This window comes from Schistocerca cancellata, chromosome 1, assembly GCF_023864275.1.
Source record: "Schistocerca cancellata isolate TAMUIC-IGC-003103 chromosome 1, iqSchCanc2.1, whole genome shotgun sequence".
Taxonomy (NCBI): Eukaryota; Metazoa; Arthropoda; class Insecta; order Orthoptera; family Acrididae; genus Schistocerca; species Schistocerca cancellata.
In genome coordinates, this window is record NC_064626.1 from 239,408,280 (window position 1) to 239,433,864 (window position 25,585).

The following is a 25,585-nucleotide window of genomic DNA, read 5'->3' on the forward strand; positions in this document are numbered from 1 at the left end:
GCTTTTAGTTCAGGAGAAAAACCGCACAACGGGACACCGGTCCCTTCAGAGGACGACCCAGCATATGTCGGCCGGTGACTGTCTGTGTAGCAGACAGCGTGGGCCTGAGTGAAAAAGAGGGAACGACCCCGTGTTCAGATTGAAAGCAAATTCCGCTGCATTGTGTGGGAGCGGCAAGCCTGCGCATTCTTTACACATAGCATGCAGTTTGAGAGATTTTCACAGGGAGACAGCAAACGCCAAACGCCAATGCTACAGGTTTCCAGATTGGTCACCCTTAAACGAAACGTCATTCTCCCGTTTTAGAAGAGCAATGCTGATTGGCAGACGATATTTCTGATGCCTTGAGCTGAAGGAATAATGGAAGAGACCGAAAGATATACCTCTTCACGTCTGGCGTGGAGAGGCGCCATTCCGTTGTCGCTTTTGGAGCGAGGAACAAGTATCTCCTCAGTACTTCACTGGGAGAGTGAATCGAAGTGTTACTTTATATTGAGTCCTTGCGATTAAGCGTTGTTCACTGTGTTGGCCGATACACTTATTGTGCGGTGTGAACGGACAGAAATATAGTTAAACGCCTGCGAGCGAATTTTTGAGTGGCATCGCGGTGGACTGGTTATCTGACTGGTGTACCATGCCACTAGTTAGACTAGGGGCGAATAGGAATCCTTGACTTCATCAAGGCGTAGGCAGAATCTGATTGGCGAAGGTCAATCCAGATAGAACGAGAGTTATCTTGTTTGTCAGCAGCGAGCAGTGCAGACAGCAGTCATCGCAGCTTACGGTATTGTGCGCTACAGCTACTGCGAGCCCCATTTTTCCTCCACAACAGTACACTTCACTGCATTTCATACACGACAACCTCGACCGTACCTAGCAACATTCTAAAGGATAATTATTCAAGTTGAGTATACGTGCCTCTCAGCCATTCTGCCAAGTCAACAACCATCTTAAACTTTGTATAGAAATTTCATTAGCGAATCCTATCCTTGAGAGGTAACTTCACATTCCGAAAAGAACCAGGATATAACTTGTTCAATTCATAACTAAAAGTGCCATTGTGATTTCTCAGAATTTTTGCAAAATAAATAATAATTTTCGTTAGTTTCATGTTTTTCTTACACTAACTATCACTACTCCAGTACCGAAGTATGCCACTAGTTACGTAAGAAATTTTGTGAATTTTTGTGTCATTTCCTTACAGCGGACGACTCCAGAAGATATTTATTGCTGAAAGTTTTTCAGGCATTTCTCTGTAGAACGTTAGGAGCGTCTGTCTGACTTCTGTAGTAGTGTGGGGGGGGGGGGGGGGGGAAATTGCATCTTGCAGGAGCCACAGGGTAAAGGGTACATCTCAGATTAATCCGTTGCGCAGAATAACAGATCAACCCCACACCTCAGAACACTAAAAAGAATGAAACTGCGGTAAAACGCAAATCCAACCACATACCGGACTACGAACTATCTAATGCGTAGAATAAATAAATAAATAAAAAGAACAGATCCACCACGAAGGAGTTATCTGAATGGGACAGAAATCAGCAGATTTGGTGTACCTGTACAGTCAAAAACAAATGATTTCAATTGATTACAATTTCAGAATAATTGGATAACTTATTCGAGAGACAGAGGTTCACAAATTGAGCAAGTCAGTAACGCGTTAGTCCGCCATCGAGACTGAAAAGCGGCGTGTCATATGGGATCTGAAGCACGACCATTACAGCAACGAGATCACAAAGAAGTTCAAATGGTTCAAATGGCTCTGAGCACTAAGGTACTTAACATCTGAGGTCATCAGTCCCCTAGAACTTAGAACTACTTAAACCTAACTAACCTAAGTACATCACACACATCCATGCCCGATCAGGATTCGAACCTGCGGCCGTAGCAGTCGCGCGGTTCCGGACTGAAGCGCCTAGAACCGCTCGGCCACAGCAGCTGGCTCGCAAAGAGGAATGTGTGGAAGTCCCTCACAGGCAAGTTCGAAACAATGTACACCATCATGTCCACAACAGAGAAAGACTTATTTGATAAGGAAAGTAATGTTTATTTCCGGCTGATATCAGTAATACAGGCTATATTATAAAATACTTTAAAAGATACTTCACAAATTCAGTATATGAAAAACTGCAGTTCAAGCCCACATTTCAGCTACTTGTTAATCTTGATTTCAAATTTGATGTACATTTATCACATTCAACGCTGTTATCTGTCCTCTACGACTGTGTCGGTGAATTGGCAATTTCTTAGCAAATTTAAGGAATAATTACGTAATTGTCAAGCATCTTAGAGACACGCATCTAGCATCTTTTTCAACTACTTACTGTTTAGAATACGGAAAATACTTGCTTATGTAAATGTTCGCATCAGTACTGGTGTATTAGCATTGCCAGAAATAAGAAATAAGAACTAAGAAATATTCGCTAACAAAGATAAAAACAACTTCACAAGTGTATATTTATTTCACATTTTATCACAGAAAATGATTACATGTAATTTATAAATAATCTACCTTGAAAACATTGCAGTCTTTGAGCCATACTCTGCTTTCTTTCCTTATTAGCTTGGCCGTCTCATTCCGTCCTTTGTCCGAGCAAACCTTACAGTAGAACATGGAGTTTACTTTGTTGGCAGTGGGTGATATCTTTCGTGGAAAATGCCTACCAAAATTTCTACCTAAGTTAGTGGCTGACTTTGGTTACAAAGACAGAATGACTCCTCCGTCAGCTACCATGTCTATGCTAACTTTTTTTATAAATTCCGCTGGAGATATTTCTTCGTTGGTGACACACTTGTACAGAATAAAACCATTCCCAGTAGACATTAGCAAAACGCGAAAGAAAAGTTTTTTTCCACTGTTTCATAGTTTTGTTTGCGTGTGGGTAGTAGCTGTAAAGCTGATTGACATGTTTTTCACCAGTCTTGTTGCTATTATAATCTATTACAATGTTTGGCCCTATTGTTCTTGTAAAACCTCCTTTTGAACGCACAATAACCTCTTTGGTTGTTGCCTGATGTTTTGTGGTTACGAAATATACATCACATTTATATTTTCCGATTGGACAATGGAATAGGCCCATACTCAAAAAAAAAAATAAAATAAAATAAATTGTTTCAGGTACCTTCGGTCGAAGCTTGTAGGTAGGCCATTCCTGTCCTTCATGACGATTCCTACAACAAGTTCTCTGGAGGCACACTTGAAAATCGACTCCTGCTGCATCTAATGAACAAAATATGAACGGCTACGGCTATCCTACTGCCGGCAATCGTGTAGCACGCGGAAAACACATTTCAGTGAATGTAAAAGTAGCGCCTGTACGGATACGGGCACCATCCAAACGGCCGATACATGCGCGCCCGTATGTCGTAAGGCGTAGTGCTGAATATATGACGTTTATTTCTATGCCCCTTCATACATGAAGTAATCAGCTAATGCTGATTACTGTAAAATTGCTAAAACTGTTCATACTATCAACTGTGATGCTTATTATTAGAGTATATAGATGGTGCCTTTTCCATCCCATGCGTGCACTGGCATGCTGTTGGTTACCACATAATGACTGATTGATATCACTTGTTTGAGTTGAGGAAAGAGTTTTGTTGGATGGACAGCACCTTCTGGGGTGGATAGCACCAAAACACTGATCGCGTACATGAGTGAAATATGAGGAATCAGTCGACTGGAACGTAAAGCCATCAGTTATCCCTTCAGTGTGAGAGACAAGTCCAAATGTATAACTCGTGAATCACTTTCAGACTGTAGGTTGGAAACCTACGCCAATGCCGTAAAACTCTTCTGGTTTCCTTATGTTGTAAATACCTTTTATTTAATATCAGCCAATGTGTGGAGTGTATTGCTATTCGCCATAAGAGCATGATTTACGCAGTGCAACGAGTAGCTTCCTGCAAAATGCCATGGATCACAACTTCTTAATGTCAGTTTAGAACCAGGCACAGGCCTCGAAGTCATGGCAGAAAAAAGGAAATGTTTGGGATTGTACAAAAGCGGGTTAAAACTCAGTGTTTCAAACAACTAAACAGGACCAGAGGGAGCGTCCCATACGATTTGGTATAGTCTGTGGGATATAGTCATTCGCCCAGAGCCTTTTACAGTGGCCTCTGCAGTGCCTGTATATTTAATAGGATCGTGGCCCACAGGCAGCAGTAGCAGCAGCAGTTTGAGGTGTAATTTCGGTGAGGGACTGGGTATACCGTTAGGAATGCTTGCATGGCTGCGCGCTGCAATATTCTTGGAAAGAACTGCGAAATGTCTTTCTTCGCGCTGGGCCGTACCACAGCAATATGTCGGGGAGCATTGTGGAATTTATTTCTCTGGGCTGGACCGCACTGCAGATATGCGTCGTTGTGCCAGCATTGGTGCCTAGTTGACTTACAAATCGGAATAGCTTTTAAAGTTCGTAATTCTTTTTTCTCTGTTGGAGGGTAGAGAATAACGACTGATTGATTTGAATGGACGCGGATCTGCTTCGGGCTGTAGTATCTGTACCTACTTCGGAGACGTACCACGTTGAGCACATTTCCATCGAATGTTCAAAACACGGTCCTGTTGCACTAACTCAGGTCGTTCTGTTTCTACATGGGTTTCAGAATGTGGTGGATATGTCTTTCTCTGACTTCTGCTCAGTTTCAACTCCGATTGGAACGATCACAAGCTGTAGAAATGGAAGCAGTTGGGAGATGCGTAGGGGGTGACTAAACCCACATTAGAATTTTACTGTAACAGCTAGGTTTGGGAAAGATGACTTGTTTCGAGATACAGGAGTGCCAGAAATATGATTGAGTAGTGGTTGTAATCATTAAAGGAATTGTCAATTGGATCCAATCCGGGTATGTGTTTGAATGGACATGTGTTTGAATGGACATCATTTCTGGCATAACACTAGAGATCTGGGAAGCTAGTGTACATTTTCTTACAACCTTAATCAGCACATCATCTACTACTACTGTTTCTGTTCCTTCTCAATCAGTCATCGTCTATAACTCAGTGGATATATCGCGGAACCTCTGATATGGTCTCGAGACAGAATGCGCTACAAATACTACAGAATTATCTAGTTTAGATGATGTGAAGGGCCGGCTGGGGTGGCCGAGTGATTCTAGGCGCTACAGTCTGGAACCGCGCGACGGCTACGGTCGCAGGTTCGAATCCTGCCTCGGGCATGGGTGTGTGTGATGTCCTTGGGTTAGTTAGGTTTAAGTAGTTCTAAGTTCTAGGGCACTCAGATGTAAGTCCCATAGTGCTCAGAGCCATTTGAACCATTTTTTGATGTGAGGGAGTCGTAAATACTGCTTACATACAACATTTCTTAGCCAAATCACTTTCAAAATGCGGTAACTTTATCACGAGGTTACACCATGGGCTGACAATACACATTCCTACGTTCACCGCCATGGTACTTGTCCGAAAAAAAAGCACCTCATTCATAGGTAATGTCCAACCTCGATTCGTAAAGCATTTATAGCTTTTAACTGGGATACTTCTGTGCACCTGTAGAACCAAGATCGCTTATGACAGTAACATGCAGTAGTTGTTGGGATCGGCTTTTTTTTTAACATATGGTCGATTACGTGTCTCTTTCTAAGACGCAGTGGTAGCGCTGGCAAGAAAAACATAAGAGACATGTTCACTCATGGTTGATTTTCAGTCAGTATTATTTCCGATTGTAGGCAATCAGTTATTGACGACGTATTGTACTTGGTGGGTGCGTGACATGTTCGCTATTGAGCATCACGTTTATGAAGTATGTGCTTGTGGAAAGGAAATGACTATGTCCAGTCGTAAGGAGGGTATGGATTTGATTTGGAGTACTGTGATAGCAAAGGGAAGAGTATGTCGAGTCATAAGAAAGGTAGTGATATTTATACTTTCAGAGCCACAGCCTTCAGCAGGGTGTATTTACGATACTTCTCTCATTGTCGAATGCATTTCAATTGAGACTGTGATCGTAACATTTAATTGTGAGTATAATGACAAAACATATATGTGTCCTGTTTTCTAGAATGATTCCGTGTGTGCATGGCCTGTGGTGGGAATGATTCACGTTTCCCGTTAATGGCAGCATCCGTCCGAATGCAATGGCTCGTTAGAGTGTAAGAATGTAACTGAGTTAACTGTGCCATCTTCTAGATGAGCGAAAAGTGAACTAATACTTAGTATGTGTTGGAAAGCTTTCGTGATCAATTGGAAATTTGAGAATGAATATGGAGGTGCGTTTGCATTAGACTGTTATTCCCTCCCATGTAAATTGTTCGGTTGACTGCTTCTGCAGAGGAGATCGATTGTGGGATGTGCATCTAGGTGGTGAAAGAGATGTTACTTTGTTCTCTAGACATGAGAAACACCTTAGTTGACTTATAAATTATAGGGATGATTTGGAATCTGTTACATCAGCGAGATCGGTGTTCGCGGATGGAAATATTATTTTTCACCTGTTTGTTTCTAGTTACTCAGAGGTCTAGCGCACGCTCCACCTAGCTAAAGTTTCGGGTTTGTAGAGAAACAATTTCCAGTCTATATGTTCGGAATTATGTTGCGTTATGGACTGATGACCTTAGCAGTTAAGTCCTATAAGATTTCACACACACAATTATGTTGCGTGAGCGATTGGGAGGCTACTGATGTGTGCTTGATACCGAGAAGTACCACGAAAATGATATAATATTATGGTAACCCATACGAAAATACTTATGTTCTTGTATTCAATATCCTGTTTATCAGTGGCAGAGCAGTGTAACTGAGTAAGAGTCTCTCCGTATTTGACGATATGTATGGCACTTTGCGAGGTTTAGTTGTCACGGCAATATGGCGATCAGTGTAAAATAGTTTATTGCCACTGAAAATCTCGTCTGTAGAAAGAAAGAAAAGGCGGACGTTGCTTCCCTAGGACTGAGGAGCATCGTGACATGTAGCCAGTGTGAGTGGAGGTATGCCATAACTTTTTCCGGTGCTGTACAGACATAAAAGATAACAGCACTGTTTGTGTAAAATGTGTATATATTGCATTGTAAAGTTACTGTGGCTTACGTTGTGTAAAACGTGTATACATTGCAGTGTAAAATGTGTATACATTGCATTGTAAAGTTACTGTGGTTTATGTTGTGGCATGACTAGAGAGCATGGCCGTGTGTCCTATCATAAGGTAAGTATAGATTCAGCACATTGATAAAGGCGAGAGATTTTTTACGTGGAAAATTATGTGCGCTATAGATAAAGAGATTCGTTCCACAAGCACGACTGTCACGAGGAGACATTACCTGTACATCGATCTGTGTGAGACTGTAGCAGCCAGTTCTAGTTACAATGGTAAATATGTTCCTGGCTTCCACTATCCTTGTGAGTCTCGTATGTATTTGATGACCTATAGAAAACTTTACAGGTTTAACTGTCAATGCACTTTAGCGAAATCTGCAAAATAATTTTACTGCTGAAAGTCCCAGGAAGAAAAGGTGGATGGTGATTCGATAACGGCGGTATCATTAATTCGGCGGGTAAATTCGATAAGAGCCAATCGTAATGGTCGATTCATTCACATCCTTTGTGCTGGGATATAGGAGCCTCCACATAGCGGTGAGAACATTTGCGCATGTTGAGAGCAGGAAGGGTAACACATTAGGAGCGCTGCGAAGAGTGCATTCGACGTTCTCTGCTCTATTTTCGTAAATAGGTGCTGTTATGGCTAGAATTTTCGTGCATACAAGACATCAAGAAAGCGAGTATATCGGGGACACTATACAATTTCCGCGAAGTCGACTCAGTTCTTGTTTTTTACATAGTCACGTGACATGAGTGTAAGATTGAGAACCTTTCAGATGGCGAGTCGCCACACGGACGTTTCGTGGCGAGATGTCAGTCATGCTGTGGCCGGTATGCACACCTGAATGCATCTCGTATGTTCTGTTAGCGGGGAAGCAGCCTGTGCTATGCTGTCATCAATGGTAAAGGCAAGTGCTGTCTGGAGATCTCTCACATATTGGGGCTGTGCCTTGGGAGTTCTGTGACGTCAGTATAACAGTGGCTGTATACTTGAAAATAGATGCAGCTTCCACCTGTGTCAGGCGGCAGCTCGCAACTGTGACAGCGCACAAGTACCTGTCCAATCGCGACGGGTGCTGTAGGAAGCCTCCTGATCGCTCTTGTGTGTGTTGATTGCATTATTTTGCGAGCGGGTCTGTAGGCTGTGCTATGCGTTATTCGGACAGTTTAAGAGTACTGTGCATGTCTACACATCACTGTGCTACATCATTTAGGAGGAGTCTGCATGTCTGTGCTCAAATTATTTCGGTAAGTTAGGAGCTGTTTGCGTGTCTGCAGAGCGTTATTTAGGAGTACTTTAAAGATCTGTGGGCTGTGTAGCATGACCCCAGCAAGTGGTTTGTACCAGTGTGATAAATATACTCGACCCCAAAATCAAAATAAAAAAATGGTTCAAATGGCTCTGAGCACTATGGGACTTAACTGCTGTGGTCATCAGTCCCCTAGAACTTAGAACTTCACACACATCCATGCCCATGGCGGTGTTCGAACCTGCGACCATACCAGTCGCACGGTTCCAGACTGTAGCACCTAGAACCGCTTGGCCACTCCGGCCGGCCCTAAATAAAATGTTTCAAAATAAATATAGTGCACTCCTTCCTTTCTCGATACAGCAGCCCAGTGCAGGCTGAGTCATTTTCGTGCCATTCTCCCCCTACAGACCACCATCTCGGATTACGTCACAGGAGGGATGACAGCACCCTCTGGTGGCAGTATTGTGTACTGTGTCAGTTGGAGTCTAGATCTTGTGGTAGAAACACTGCCTGCAAGAAGAAAACTCCTGTTCAGCACAGGCAGAATCGTTTTCCCGCCATTTACCCCCACCATCTTGGGTTACATCACGAAACGGACGACAGCGCTCTCTGGTGGTGGTACTGAGTAGTAGGTCCAGACCTTGTGATGAACACACTGTTTAAAGCCATCTTGGATAACTGTACTTGCATCATCTGCTGATGTCACAGACGACGGCGCCCTCTGGTGCCGGTACTGTGTACTAAGTCAGTTGGAGTCTGGAGCACTCGGTGAACAAAGTGTATGCCGCCATCTTTGATTACGTCACAGATGAGAGCGCCCTCTGGTGGTTGCGATGTGTACGATGTCAGTTGCAGTCCGCATCTCGTTATGAACACATCAAACGGCTCTACTGCATGAAATTGTTTAAATAAAGACTTATGTCCAAGTCCTTTTCCCACGAATCCTTAGAAGTAGATGGCAGTCGGGTGAGGCTGCTCACTGTCATAGCCTGACGCCTGACACCCACATCTATAGCTGCACACTGCCCATCCAATGGACTCCTGGAAACTGTGTCGACAATGTTTTCTATGATGTGCCAGGCTAGCTCGTGTAACAACACATTCTTCAACATACGTTCTTTCATCCTGAGTCATTTCTGGTTGCCCAGTAGTACTCAAGTTTGCCTAGAGGGTATTCCCAAAAACGTTTTTTGAAGTCCCTTTTCCTTTATAAGCGTATCTTTTGTTTCTTTCCTTCTGATTCGGTGCGAATATGTGGCATATGGATAGTGGCCCTTCAGGAATTGGGCTGGCCCACTTGAAGTCTTCAGATGTTCTAAACTGGGACTCTGGTTTTTTCAGAGGGATTTGAAATATGAACTGTTGGCGCACCTACTCTTTTAACATTATGATTTCTACCCATTACCACGCTTAAAGAAATTAATCACTGTAAAATGTTTTGACTCTGGTTGAGTGCTTATAAGAGCAGTACATGGGTAAGTATTTTGACTACCTTTCAGAGTAACCTCTCAGGAACAGAATCTGGTCACTGGATGTAAGTTGGACAAAATACATTAATAAGTATATACGCATGGCGTATGATAAATAATCCATATAACTGACACAGGTGAAAATACACGGTAACAGAAGCAAAAGTTGTGGTGGTGCTTTGGTGTGTGTATTGGTTTGTATACATTATAAAAGGTTGAATTTAATTTTATAGTGCCTGCATCACAACTGGAAAATTATTTTCGTCAATGACCCAGTCGTGATGCTTCTTGCAGTTAATTTGCCCGAAATGGTGTTTTTATATTAAAAGACGCCACCACATGCATATTACAATGTTCAACAATAAGTAATGCGTATGGCTTAAACGTACGACGTTTTCTATTACAGGGCTTTAAACTTGTGGTCCAACATGCAAACACAATTCTATACATATGACTGTATTTGTTATTAAAACTGATATTTGTTAATTAATTTTTACTTTTGTTAAGATGCAAGGCTAAGGAAATTCTTGCTACATAGATCAATTTTGTTGTTGCAAACGAAGAACGGCTAATCAAGAGACATCTGCTACATTTACATTTATTTTTACTTGTCAAAATTAGAGAATATTAAGATATTTATTACGAATCTGGGCCGTTATCATTTAGAACAATGGAGATGGCCTCTGCACCAATATTCCCCTATAAAATTTGCATAAAGAAATTAATTTTACCACTTCATGAATATTCATATCAAAATCGACAACACTTTTAAGTAATATCTGATGGCTCTGAGCACTATGGGACTCAACATCTTAGGTCATAAGTCCCCTAGAACTTAGAACTACTTAAACCTAACTAACCTAAGGACACCACACACACCCATGCCCGAGGCAGTATTCGAACCTGCGACCGTAGCAGTCCCGCGGTTCCGGACTGCAACGCCAGAACCGCTAGACCACCGCGGCCGGCTAATATCTGATTATAATATCTAAATATTACATGAAACTTACACGTTTTCATGCCTCGTCACAAAATGGCTTCTTACGCTGCTAAACAAACAAAAGGGAAGAGAGAGATCTCTTTGCAAAAGAGAGAGAGAGAGAGAGAGAGAGAGAGAGAGATTGTAGTTACATTCGCAGATCATATTAATTGATTACAGAGTCTTTGTTATTTTTCTGAGAAGAGAGGATATTTATATCTTTGAAAGTTCACACAATAACATATTTCGCTGCGACTCCAGGTTTGGTATATTTGAGAAGTTATTTAATATCATTTTTATCACGTTATGTGGCGTACCACCACAGAGTGTGTCAATTAACATAGGTTTGCAAATTAGTCATTTGTGAAGTATTTGCGAATGTATGTTCATGAAGTAATTCAGAATTATTATTTATTTCAATAAATATTCAACTGTAGTTGGAGTTATTTTTATAATGACCTCACCCAATTTGAATGATAAGTGGGCTAAGCAATGGTGTAAATTAAGCGAAATATTAGCACAATTAAGTTGCATTGAGATGCTTGCCAGAGTTCATTTAGGCCTTTCATAACAATTTTAGTTTGTTTGTTTGGTTTTTGAGTGAGATACGTTAATGTGTGTTTACTTTAAGTAGTGCCATGATGAGAAATAACACGATTCGGGAAGGGGTGTAAAATACCGCCATAGTTTCAGAAGATCACTGACAAAAAACTATAAGATGTACAGAAAACTGACACACATCAGTGGACAGAGCAGTTCTCCAAGTTTAAGGACAACATAACGCCGAGTCCCTGAACGGAGAAAATCTCCGACCCGGCCGGAAATCGAACCCGGCCCCTTCGGTTAGAAATCCGGCGCCCTATCTGCGCAGCTACCTGTGCGGACATCCGTCCAGTTCTGTAAATCACTTTACAGGTCATCAGTATAGGCTCCGTGCTTGATGCATTAAATGTCAATACGTGCTTCCACTTCTTTGATACGAATTTTCCGGGAAGGCATGCTCGCAGCCCGATTTCACTGGATTCGCTATCTGCAGGCGAGACCTAATTGGAAGCGACAATACGGTGTAGAGCTAAGCGGATGGTTAACAACGAACTTTGGAAACAGCATAACATATAGGTACGAACTGTAATTATGGTAATTCTGCAAATCATTAATTGGCTTTCCCTGTACCTGTTGAACACTGACACATTGCAATAGCAATCAACAAATTCCCACTCTAATGACCATTCGTGGAGCACGTACGTCCCAAAGGTAGTGAATAGGTTACTCTCATTGTCCCCTTCAAGACTAATTACTCTAGAAGTTCCACATTAACTCATTAACTCACATATAATGTCAATTATCCTTGGCATTTTCTAAAAGCAAAAAACGTAATACGTTAAATATACAGTCATACTTATGATTTATCAAACAAGAATATCTACAATGTTTGATGCAATTTCTATCGCAAATCTGCGGAAGGGGAGAGTGAATTGTCTCTTCTTTCGAGACTAGGTCGCTTACGATCAGAGTAAATCACTTCTTGACCTTCGTTTTAGGCCAATATTCTTCCGTGCATAGCGGGCGAGTCTGCTTCCGTAGCTCCATTCACGTCTCTTGATCAGTCCTTCTCCCTTCTGTCTCGGACGAAGGTGCAAATGGTGCAAATGGCTCTGAGCACTATGGGACTCAACATCTTAGGTCATAAGTCCCCTAGAACTTAGAACTACTTAAACCTAACTAACCTAAGGACATCACACACACCCATGCCCGAGGCAGGATTCGAACCTGCGACCGTAGCAGTCCCGCGGTTCCGGACTGCAGCGCCAGAACCGCTAGACCACCGCGGCCGGCTCGGACGAAGTGTCAATTACATTTTCATGGCTGCATTTGGGTTCTGCAGTTGATTCTAACCCCTTAACGTCCTTTTTCTGCTTGATCGTACCAGAAGACTCTGGTAGTCTTGCTCTTCAAGAATGTGTGAATCCGATGGGTTAGCGTATTTGGGTTCCTTCTTTCTGTGCGTCTCATAGACACCATGATTTTAGAAATCTCTCTGTAGGCTTCTGCTTTGGGTCCTGGTTAACTTAATTCACCTTTCATTCTTGGCCCACACTATTTCACACTATTTCACTTTTAACTATTATTTATTACTTTGTGTTAGGGAACTATTATGTCTGATGAGTTGACTTGGTTCCGTTGCTGTCATATTCCAAAATAATGGCCTGTTTCGGTTTCACATTTTCAAGACTTGTATGAGATCATAGTATTCAAAATGGCTGCTTTCGAAGAATATGCTGGTGACGGAAGAACTAACAGATCTGCTGTATACAGAAAGAATGTGTTTATCACTGCTCTCTGAACTTAGAAATATTGTCACAACTTCTATTCTCTTCCTTGCTTGTTTGGTGGAGCTGTACAGGTAAATAAACGGAAGTATGGTCTTCAAAGGCAAATTTTGGAAATTATCTTCCGATAAATCAGATTCGTGGTCGAATCGTAAATAGGAAAACACAGGTAAAACTCTTTCTTTCCGAAGTAGAGCCATCGTGACTACGTTGGTGTTTGACAGTTAATACGAACTTTCGACCCAGGAGTTGATACTACTTCGTCACGAAGCTTTTGAATAGTATCGAGAATCTAACGTGAGCCAACGAGACCCACTGATCATTTTAAGTACAGATAATTAATCATGCTAAATTTAAATCATTTTTTCTATTATGTATCACTTCCTCTGAATTCCTACAGAAACCACTCATAGAAGTACTTCGAAAAATATTTTACGGATACCATTTCTGTGTTCGCCAGAGGATAGAAAACATTCTTCTGTATTTTGCAAGGGTTAGTAATAAAGATTTGGCTGTCCCCTCGAAAAAATTAAGTCACGTAATTAATTTTTAGTTTGTTTGCAGGTGTATATCTACAGTATTGTTACACGTTTAAACCACGCAGCACGCCCCTACAGCAGAAAGCCTGTTAATAGAGTGGAGAAGAGCTGTGCCAAGCTACGGCACTTTGGTGTGGAGATTTCAATCTGTAATAATAATAAAGGCATGCATCTGCACCTAAACAAAAAATTAATTAATTAACCACATTTTTCCTATGTGGTAGTTATAACTGTATGATTACTTTTTTCACCCTTGTCAATTTTTATGATGAGAAATTGACATAGAAAGTTTTGGGAAAGAAAGAAGAGTCATAATATAACAAATACCAAATTTTAGCCCGCTCCGTGATCGCCTAATACTGTTGCTTATGGGCAGAACAGGCGGGGAATTGGCGTATCTCTACAGATAGCTAGAAACCGCGATTCATACTGTTTCTGGACGGTATGTGTGTGACTTATCATTGCCTTCGAGCTTAACTACAGTTTTTTTCTGATGAAGTTGCTGGAAAGGAGTGGTCATATTGTTACGTAAAGCGGCAGCGAACTGCCGCTTGTTAGAAGGATGCAAGATACGGTTGAGCTATGACTCAATCACGAAAGGCTGGAGTGTTGTAAGGTGCCCCACTGGCGTAACCCGTAGCTAACAAATCGGCTGTCCGACTGCTTCTGTAATTTACAGCGAGCGGAGAGTGAAAAATGCGTGGAGCACTGAACACGTTGGGATCAAAAACTAGTTGCGTAACACGAAGATATACTGCTTCTCTTTCAGTACACGTGGCTCAAGAACGAAGCTCTATAACGCAAGTTATATGTATTTGAGAAAGTTGACAGATAATGGCGAAAAACAACGCAGCAAGAGGACGAAAAAATGGAGCACTCGTTCTCGCAAAGTTGTCCAAGAATATATGTCATCTCCCGTCTAGTGCCTACGTGGCCCCAGCGTCTCCCATCAGTCAGTTATAACTTCTGATTTATTAGCCATTAAAAACGGAAAGCAAAACATGTTGTCCCACTAAAAAAGTAATTCTGAGAATAACCAACTGACGAAACCGAAATGATTAACCACCAGCTGAGCTACGATATGAATGAGACCGAATTAGTTAGATCCACACGTTTAGTCATCGTTTCCAGTACTTGATAACTACTCCACTTTGAAGATATCTAAGAGAGATCTAAATGAAAGGCCTTAACTTCGAATACTTCAAATTTTCATGACCAGTGACGTTTTAATAATTAAATACGTTCAAGTAAAATACGAGTTATAAAAATGAGAGCCTGTGTGAAGCCCGTCTCACACGGAGCAAGATTCCTTGTTCGCTCGCGCGACGACTACCTTGCGGGCTCCGTCGTCTGCTAGCGGTCTACCTTGCTGGGAACCTTGTAAAATTTCCAGGATAGGTTCGGTGCTATTTTTCTTGTAAGGTTCCCTGCGTGCTACTTGCGTTGGCCAACCATGAGACGTTTCGTTTGTGACGTCAAACGCGGAAAGCTTGGGCGGGAAGCCTTTGTTGATAATCGCTTTTCTGCTGTTGAGAGGTGCGGTAGGAAGTTCTTATTATTAAATAATGGCACCGCAGTGGTCTAAGGAAGCGATTGAAGCATTGATATGTACTTACAGGGAAGAACAGTGTCTGTACGTCGTGAAAAGCGCAAACTATTATAATAAACACTTGCGTGCAGAAGCACTCGAAAGAGTTGCAAGTGCCGTGTGTCTTGTTCAACCATATACATCCATTCGTATAAAATTTGAAAAGGATGTACGATCTTCTGTCCTATAAAATAAAGTCGTATATAACAGTCATTATTGGTATATTTATAAAGCCAAACAGTAAGGAAATAGTGATACTTTCCAAACAAAAGTAGGTGTTATGCGAACTATCCTCAACTCTTTATGAAGCATGGAGAAAACACCTTTTCCAGCGTTTCTCCTCTTAATCCAGTTTTTCGTCCATTCTTTCTTTCTTCCTTCTTCTCTCATTAGCATGCATTTCTGCATCGTTTATCACCAAAACAGCTAATAACGCCAGTTTGCTCTGAACATCTGCACCTGAAGCAGCCATCTTCGTTCGATACAACATGCAGCCGATCACAACACAACTAGCTGCCGATCCTGCACCGTGGGAGTGCTTCGGCATGGAAGATAGCCGGCTCCTTTCCCTGCAAACCGGCAGGCATGCACGCCATCTCGCAAACTTGCGGCGAACCTTGCTCCGTGTGAGACGGGCTTAACAGTGGTTCCCAAACTGTGCAACCGCCAAGAGTGGGGCGGGAAGGTGGGGAGTAGCTGTTGGCATGCAAGAAAAGAAGAAAAAATGTTGCTAGTAACAAATGATTACGTTTATCTCTTACATCGAAGAAAGAATATGCCGTTTATCTACATTGCTGGATTGAACCACGTCCGTCATCAGCGTTACTCAAGACGCGGTCGACGACATAGAAACCGCGGTTATGTTTTTAGCACTGTTTGATACGATCGGGCGAGCTAGGCGACGTCGGCCGACGGGGACATCGCCCGTTGTCAGCTGGACTGTTACCGTATCCGTAACTATCGCGCGCAGTGCAAGCTTCGACTGGTGTATCTCGATGCCCCCTAACAGTCTTTCAGACTTCGCGAGGCAGGCTTGACTGGAGTGTAAGGTGGTTCATAGTTAGTGACGGACATAAAGACACCAGTGGTCTGTCAACTGGAGGAGGGGAGGGAGATACTCTAAAGGCGGAAACGAAAAGGTATGATACGAACTACGGGGGTTATTCAGAAAATAAGGGCCGTGAGGGCGCCAAATAGGACCCAAAGTAAATATCCGATGAAGCTTTGCACAGATGTGTAGAGCAGTGTCTCTATTATGTCCGTCGATGGCGTCTTTTCAATTCTGAGGGTACAGTGAGCAGGTAAAGACGTCTAGAACAACAGAGTCTCCCGCCAAGCACGAGGACCTCTCAGAGATTTCGCCTGATTTCATGCAGCCCACATAACGTAACTGTAACGCGTTTCCTTCTTCATGACAATACGCGGTCGCACTCTGCATGGGCAATGAAGATGCCCCTACAGCGTTTTCGTCGGGAAGTGTTTTGTCACCTACCATACAGTCCATGATTTACACCCCCTGAATTTCCTCTCTGCTCACATTAACGGCTGGCTATGAAGACAACATTTTGGCACAGACAACGAGCTGTAGACCAGCGTAGACAATTGGCGGAAAGCACAGGCGGCTGCTTTCTATGGCGGGCGTACTGGAGAGTTAGTATAAAGCTACGACAAATGTCTAAGTTGAGTGGCGACTATGTAGAGAAGTAGCTGGAACGTCTAGGTAATTGGTGCAAATAAAACATTTTTGGTTTTCATGTTTGTTTTCATTTCGCTACCGATCCGAACTTCTTTTGGAATAGCGCTCGTATTTGTTGCTAGACTTCACGTAAACTACAATCAATGGTGAAAAACATCCGCAATGAATAATTTATTTAAACATTTCAGCTGTTACTGCACGAAGGCAACAACTCAAAAAGACATCTCGGAATCAAACATCCTGCGTTAACAGAAAATCCCGGAGAAGTTATTGGTCAGAAACTAAATGTTTTATTGTCGATCCAGAACGTCTTTGCTAATACAACCAATGTTACTTCCAAGGCCCTTTCAGGCTCTTACCACATTTCACGTAGGATGCAAGAAACCACACACAGTTGGCAGAACCTCTGGTTTTACCGGTAGTGATCTGAAATACACTCCTGGAAATGGAAAAAAGAACACATTGACGCCGGTGTGTCAGACCCACCATACTTGCTCCGGACACTGCGAGAGGGCTGTACAAGCAATGATCACACGCACGGCACAGCGGACACACCAGGAACCGCGGTGTTGGCCGTCGAATGGCGCTAGCTGCGCAGCATTTGTGCACCGCCGCCGTCAGTGTCAGCCAGTTTGCCGTGGCATACGGAGCTCCATCGCAGTCTTTAACACTGGTAGCATGCCGCGACAGCGTGGACGTGAACCGTATGTGCAGTTGACGGACTTTGAGCGAGGGCGTATAGTGGGCATGCGGGAGGCCGGGTGGACGTACCGCCGAATTGCTCAACACGTGGGGCGTGAGGTCTCCACAGTACATCGATGTTGTCGCCAGTGGTCGGCGGAAGGTGCACGTGCCCGTCGACCTGGGACCGGACCGCAGCGACGCACGGATGCACGCCAAGACCGTAGGATCCTACGCAGTGCCGCACCGCCACTTCCCAGCAAATTAGGGACACTGTTGCTCCTGGGGTATCGGCGAGGACCATTCGCAACCGTCTCCATGAAGCTGGGCTACGGTCCCGCACACCGTTAGGCCGTCTTCCGCTCACGCCCCAACATCGTGCAGCCCGCCTCCAGTGGTGTCGCGACAGGCGTGAATGGAGGGACGAATGGAGACGTGTCGTCTTCAGCGATGAGAGTCGCTTCTGCCTTGGTGCCAATGATGGTCGTATGCGTGTTTGGCGCCGTGCAGGTGAGCGCCACAATCAGGACTGCATACGACCGAGGCACACAGGGCCAACACCCGGCATCATGGTGTGGGGAGCGATCTCCTACACTGGCCGTACACCACTGGTGATCGTCGAGGGGACACTGAATAGTGCACGGTAAATCCAAACCGTCATCGAACCCATCGTTCTACCATTCCTAGACCGGCAAGGGAACTTGCTGTTCCAACAGGACAATGCACGTCCGCATGTATCCCGTGCCACCCAACGTGCTCTAGAAGGTGTAAGTCAACTACCCTGGCCAGCAAGATCTCCGGATCTGTCCCCCATTGAGCATGTTTGGGATTGGATGAAGCGTCGTCTCACGCGGTCTGCATGTCCAGCACGAACGCTGGTCCAACTGAGGCGCCAGGTGGAAATGGCATGGCAAGCCGTTCCACAGGACTACATCCAGCATCTCTACAATCGTCTCCATGGGAGAATAGCAGCCTGCATTGCTGCGAAAGGTGGATATACACTGTACTAGTGCCGACATTGTGCATGCTCTGTTGCCTGTGTCTATGTGCCTGTGGTTCTGTCAGTGTGATCATGTGATGTATCTGACCCCAGGAATGTGTCAATAAAGTTTCCTCTTCCTGGGACAATGAATTCACGGTGTTCTTATTTCAATTTCCAGGAGTGTAGTATCTGTAATGTTTGGGAATTCATTTGCTCTAGAGTTGAAAAGCATTCCTATCTCTAATGACACAGTGTGTAGAACAATTTTTGATGCTTCTGACGATTTATTGAAGCAGTTAATCGATAAACTGCGTAACAGCGGTTTTGTATTTCAAGTGGACGAAGCGACTGATACCCACAAAGATGCTTGTTTGATTGCTTATGTTCGTTTCGTTGATCAGTTTAACATTTGAGAGGATTTACTTTTCTAGGGGCTGATACTGAAATTAACTACAGCTCAAAGCCTTTTTGACACGATCAGTACTTCCTTAAATCAAAAGAGCAAATCTTGGAATAAGTGCAATGGGGTATAAACAGATGGAACTCGCTCAATGCCTGGAATTCGTGGTGGATTCTAAGCGAAAATTAAATCTGTAGCTCCCGATGCAATATAGATTCACTGCATGATACATCGAGAGACTGTGTCCACTAAAGAACATAGTCCACCCTCCATGAAGTGATGCAAACGGTTATAGAAACTGTTTAATAATATGAAGACAAAATCTATAAATTCCAGACTTTTTAAAGTGCTATGTGAGGATATGGGTGCTAAAGACAATCAGTTGCTCCTTTTAGTAATGCTGGACTGCTATCAAGGGATAAAGTACTGAAAAGAATGTTTGAATCTATACATAAGATATTTTGTTTCTTAAAGAAGAAAAGGCAGTCTTTTTCAGATTGTTTTAGCAACCGAGATTTTCTGTTGACAATGGCAACCATCACTCACATTTTTAAGGATCCAAATATTCGTAACATTTCACTTCAAGGTAATTAGGCCACTGTACTATCTTGTAGCGAATATTTGAAGGAGTTCATAAAAAAAATTAGAGGTTTGAGAAAACCGAATGGAAAGTGGCTAGTGTTACTGTTAGAGGTCGTAGATAATTAGATATTACAATGGCGGTAAAAGCCTGCATTCTTCACCTTCTTTCAACATTAAAAGTTCCTTGCAACAAGTATGTTAGGACGATTTTGATAAATTTAATTCGGTTAAAGAGTCAGTAACAATCTCCTGGACCATCATGTCTAACCACAAAGGAGCAAGAACAACATTTTTATCTCCTTTGGGGTACTTCACTGAGAAGTAAATTTAATCATAAATCTCGGTTGGGGTTTTTGATTCATATTGGTAAGGAATTCTCAAAGCTAAGCCAAAATGCAGTGAAGATCCTGATTCCTTTTCGAACAATATACTTGCGCGAGACTGGCTTTTCAGATTTGGCAGCTGTGAAGTCTATATACCGTTCAAAGCTAAATGTAAGCAACGAACATTGAGTGACTGTTTGTGCTGTTACACCACGTCTTGAGAAACTTTCTTCTCACACTGAACTTTGTAATTTAAATTTTCAACACTCTTGTGTGCTGAATTGTAAATATTGTTCGTTTCATAGTTTTTGAATAAATGAAAATGTGAATAAGATAAACAATTTATTAGGTACTTTAATTATAACAGTTCATCTAGTTTTGGTTTCTGTTGTGTAAAATACTTCTGAATTGAATCTTGTAAAACAAAGATTAAGGTTATTAAAATATAACAAACTGACTATTTTTGACAATGAAACAGATAGGATGAGTTGGGTAAAGGGGGGAGGGGGATCTGATACCACTTTTCCTCGTGAAGGAAGGGAGACAGCAAAGGAAAAGGTTTGACAACTATTGCTATTCACATGCTATACATTACGCATATAAAATAATCAATTTTTTTCTGATACTATTTCCTCACGTAAAGTACGGTCCTAGACAGTATGTGCAAGATTTATTTGCAATAACGTTCCCTAATTATTTTCAGCCTGAAGTGTAATATTTATATAGTGGAGAAAAAATAAACTAAAAGAAGAATTGTTTATGCCTGTAACTAAAATGTAAACACGCTGCTCAGTTACAGTACTGCATTAGTATCACAAAGGCGCGGACATAACCTGTATTACATCAATCTATCACCATTTGTCTAAAGTGTCAGTGGTCACTACACATCTTGGATAATTTTAAGATACACCGTACTAAGAATTAAATGCGTTCTATTACGGTGTCACAAATGATTCAAACTTCAGTACGTCGTTTTCATATCACATTAATACTCATACACCTCTATTGGCTCCTGCAACTGACTGTTTTGTCACTTAGTAATTTAGTGACTCCCAACAGTGCAGTGGAAATTCGGTTTCTGTTTGCATATTATTTTTCTTTTTCCATTTCGCTGCTTTTTCACCGGCCAAACCGGTTAAGCATGGGTAGTAAACAGTTTATTTCCACATGCTCTTCCATGTCGTTATTCTTTGTGCATTTGCTTTGCTCATAACAACTGCTATAAAAGGTAATTTTAAGTTGTGTTAAACTTTGAATCTTTACAAACTTGCGTTGACATTTGTCTTTTGATTGTACGGATATGCAGTAAATTTAACAAAGTAATTTTTAGCACCACACAAGAACAATCTAGTAATTTTTCTTTAATTCTTTTGTAAATTCAATGACAACACATTGTCTGTTGTAACTACTTTTATTCTATAGTGATGATCACTTTGTATAATCATAATTACTGGTTCTTAATTATTTCATACTCGCTCGTATAATAAGTCGTCTGGTTTTATCAACTTAATGACGATACAGCTATGTGTATCAACTGGTATGTGTTCTCTTCCATTATAAATAATTGTAGATAGTTTATCACACCTCAATTATAATTTTATTAGCAACATATGACGATAGCCGTATGTTTGGTTGCTTTAGCACTTTTAGGATTTCAGTGACAATATGTCCGCCGCGCTGGACGGCCACGCGGTCTACGTCTTGCCACGGTTCGCACCGCTCCTCCCGTCGGAGTTTCGAGTCCTTCCTTGGGCATGGGTGTGTGTGTGTGTGTGTGTGTTGTCCTTAGTTTACGTTAAAGTTATATTAAGTAATATGTAAGCCTAGGGACCAATCACCTAAAAAATTTGGTCTAATAGGAACTTACCACAAATTTCCGACAGTACGTCCGTTGTAACTAAACTATTCATGACTTATTAACGTCCTGTGTGAACGTCAATATCGTGCCTGCTATATTTTATACTCTTATTCTGCAGCTTTATTTTACCATTATTCACTTCCCGTCAGATGTGTCAAATGACGATGGAGTATGGTGTGAGCACTGTCCACCATTCCCTTGTTGTTGTGCATCACTGTGTTTTTAACCGTTATTTTTGATTAACTGTATAGAGATTTTTACTCTTCACCGTCAGATTTGCGCTTAAGGTTTTGTCATTACTTCTACCAATTGTGACATACAATCGACTATTGCACTCGACAGAGGTCGAGTACAATGTTTTCATATTTACTGCTCCGGTGGAGTGATCCTGTCTGGACAGTTTATTGTGCGCAGCATACCATGGCTGCTCGCCATGCTTCCGCCAGGAGGTCAGAAGAATGTATGCGATCACTGGAGTCAGTCTTTAACACTACATGAGGCAACAGGCCCGTTTGTGTCACAACTTAAGCTCAATTCAGAGATGATTTAGTATAAGACTGCTGCGAGCTTATTCTGTATGATAAGATGCCTGATTTCCTGCTTTGTTTAACTGGAGGTAACTTGAAGATGTTCTAAAAATGAAACTGGTTGTAGCGCAATAAATGTGCAATTGTACAGCTGATATGGTTTCCATTAATAATTAAAATTTGTCAGGTGTGGTGCCCAACATGATCTAGAGTATTCACTGTTCTTAAACAGCTGCCATCACTGCTTATATACATAGCAGCAATTGCATCGTATTATCTAGTATAAAGTATAAACCTAATTACAAGTATTTGTGGTTGAATTATCATATAATTAGTACAATTACTAGATCGACATCACTACTTTTATGTCGCTAAATTACGGATTTTCAAAAACTATTACGACACTGAACGCTCAACTTGATTCCAAGCCTGTAACAACACATTCACCGTCGCTCGCATTCAGCTGATACATTGTAGAGATCAACACCACATTCATAGGTGCACTGTGTAATGCTGGCGGTTTGATGAAATGTGCAGATGTTGGTGATAATGAAAAATCAAAGCCTGAAAACAGTTCTGCGTGCTGACTAGAGTTTTGCCCCAATGTATCAGATACACAATGTGGTGCTGGTGGTTCGATTGATGCAAACGTTGGATGATAGGAAACTCGATCTACAGGAAATTTGAAGTCTATAAACAATTCTGTGCCCTGCACCATTACGTAAGGTACTGTTTCAGTGAGCCTGTCTGTGTGCTGAGGTTTATTTCTGATCCAGTACCTCAGGGAACCATTGCAATGAGGATGAAATAATAAATGAAAACTGTGAAAATTAGTGCACAGACATACAATAAATAATAATAATTACAATTATAATAAACAATGAGAGCTGGTTAATACTTACATTGGAGTGTGCATGTCAGTTTCGTCTGTCAGGAGGTGTCTGATCTCTGATGACGTTTCATGATGATCAACCTTTCACTAGGGTGAACTGAATATCTCTGCTGAGTTCACCTGACTCGTGGATGGTACGGAAGAGTGGTGGAAGGAAGTGACTGCATCACCACAGAATTTGGAACAACTAATTTGGACTGCACTTATACCCTCAGGCCTGCGATATTGGATCGCCAGCTTTGATTCTGACATCACCGATGATGTCCTGGGTTACCTCCTTGGATTGTGGTGTCATGGGAACGCCATCTTGGATTTTAAACTTCATGGCCATCTTGGGTTCTATACACGAGACTCGTATTCGGTAGGACGACGGTTCTAACCCGCGTCCGGCTATCCAAATTTAGGTTTTTCCTGATTTCCTTAAATCGTCCCAAGCAAATGCCGGGATAGTTCTTGTGCACGGTCATGGTAGATTTCCTTCCCCATCCTTGACACAATCCGAGTCTGTGCTCCATCTCTAATAACCTCGATGTTGACAGGACGTTAAACCCAATCTTCCTTCCTTCCTTGCTCAGTTTGGCAATTCTCAGTTGGGTGGTCAGACGTGGTCAACCGGAACCTTGATAACGAGTATACCTCCCGTCACGTTTCCTTTTAGTCCAACATCGGGCCATTGCCACTTCTGAATGTCCCTTAAATGTGGATATTGTACGATTCCTCAAGCTAGACAAGTGTACAAATAAGAATTTTACTTCATTTTTTAACTCTCACAGCCGTTTCAGATTTCGTGCATTTGACAGCCCCTGCACTACTGTGTGGAGAAAAAATGTGTTGAAATTCGATTCCATTTTATCACCGGAGACTGCGAACAGACTACTGTTAAGAGCATTACTTTTAAACTGCATTTTAACGTAGCGTTCCTGTCAGCGGAAGTTTTCCTAATCACTTAAGCTTCTCGATGAATCGTGCAATGAGTAAAGGCTGTGGAACAATTGCTTGTAGATTTAACTCTGACATTAAATCCAGGTATATTTCCTGTTACTGCAGCTGTAGTGATGGCACATACTCCAAGACGTTTATTCAATTCCAAGCTTTTTTAAACAGAGATTCTTTCATTTTTTGAAAAATATCCTTCCTTCTAATACATCAGCAAAACACTAAATCATCGTGCACACTATGTGTATAATAATACCTGTTATAGGTCAACAGAAGCACTAAATTTGTAGTATCAGTTGTCCTACTCCCCTGTATTGCAAATTTCGAAAGTCTTTTAATTCTTTCTGTACGTTACCCACACTGATTACTAATAGTTTCGAAAATTTGCCTACCTAACGTGTCATTTGAAAGTTGAGTTTCTTAAAATCAGTTTTCCAATCGCGTACTTCAAACAAATTTAAGATTCTCGTTTGCCTTCACTGCTATTAACTTTACATGACCGCAACATTTCATTTCACTTCATATTATTATCTCTAAATACCTGCACTATCTCATGTGTGGATGGAGTGATGAAATTCAATGAAAAAAGTAAGATGTCTTCGGTACCTCAGTTCTTCATGCGTCGAACCGGAAATAGTGCCCAGAGAGGAAGAACACAACGACAAATACCGATGTACACGAGAATCATGAAACCAAGAGCTATAGAAGCGACTAGAGGTAAAAGAGGGCTAAAAGGGTGAAGGCGGAAGGGTGCCCCTCCCTGGAAGCAGGTGTAGGCACCCGGAACGCCATATCACCGGAGACGCACCCCACGCATTCGGCCGATGCTTCCACGCTCTCCGTTTTGCACACGCTGTGACAGTTCAAGATGTTCACTACTTGTATTTTAACCAGATTCTGTTGATTAATTTCTCTTTGCTACAAGAGCAATCCAAAAGTTTAGGGAATTGGTAGATGTGATGTATGTGTACAGACAAACAAATGATTATAATTTTCGAAGAACTGGATGACATACGAGGGAGAATCCAAAATTTTTGGGACTGGTGCTGCCATCTGGAAAGTAGGAGTAGCAGATCTTTGCACTGATAGGTCGCGAGAGCTGCATATCTGATGAGTCAGTGTGTGTAGTGGCATTCAGCTGGGAGGACGTGTTGCGAACAAAACAGCACGTGTGTATCAAATTCTGTGCGGATCTCGGGAAAAGTGCTACGGAGACCCTTGTAACGATTCAACAAGCGTGTGGGGGCAGAGTCTAAGCCGTACGCATGCGTTTGAGTGATATGCTCGGTTCAGCGCCGGCCGTACAGACGTCGATGGCGATGCTCACAGTGGAAGGCCCGTTGCCAAACTTTAACAATTGTTTCGTGCGGATCGACGTCGAACCATTCAAGACCTTGCGGATGAAATGGGTTTTGGCTATGGGACATATGAACAAATACTTACTGATGAATTGGGCATGCATCGTGTCGCCGCAAAATTTGTGCCAAGAATCTTGA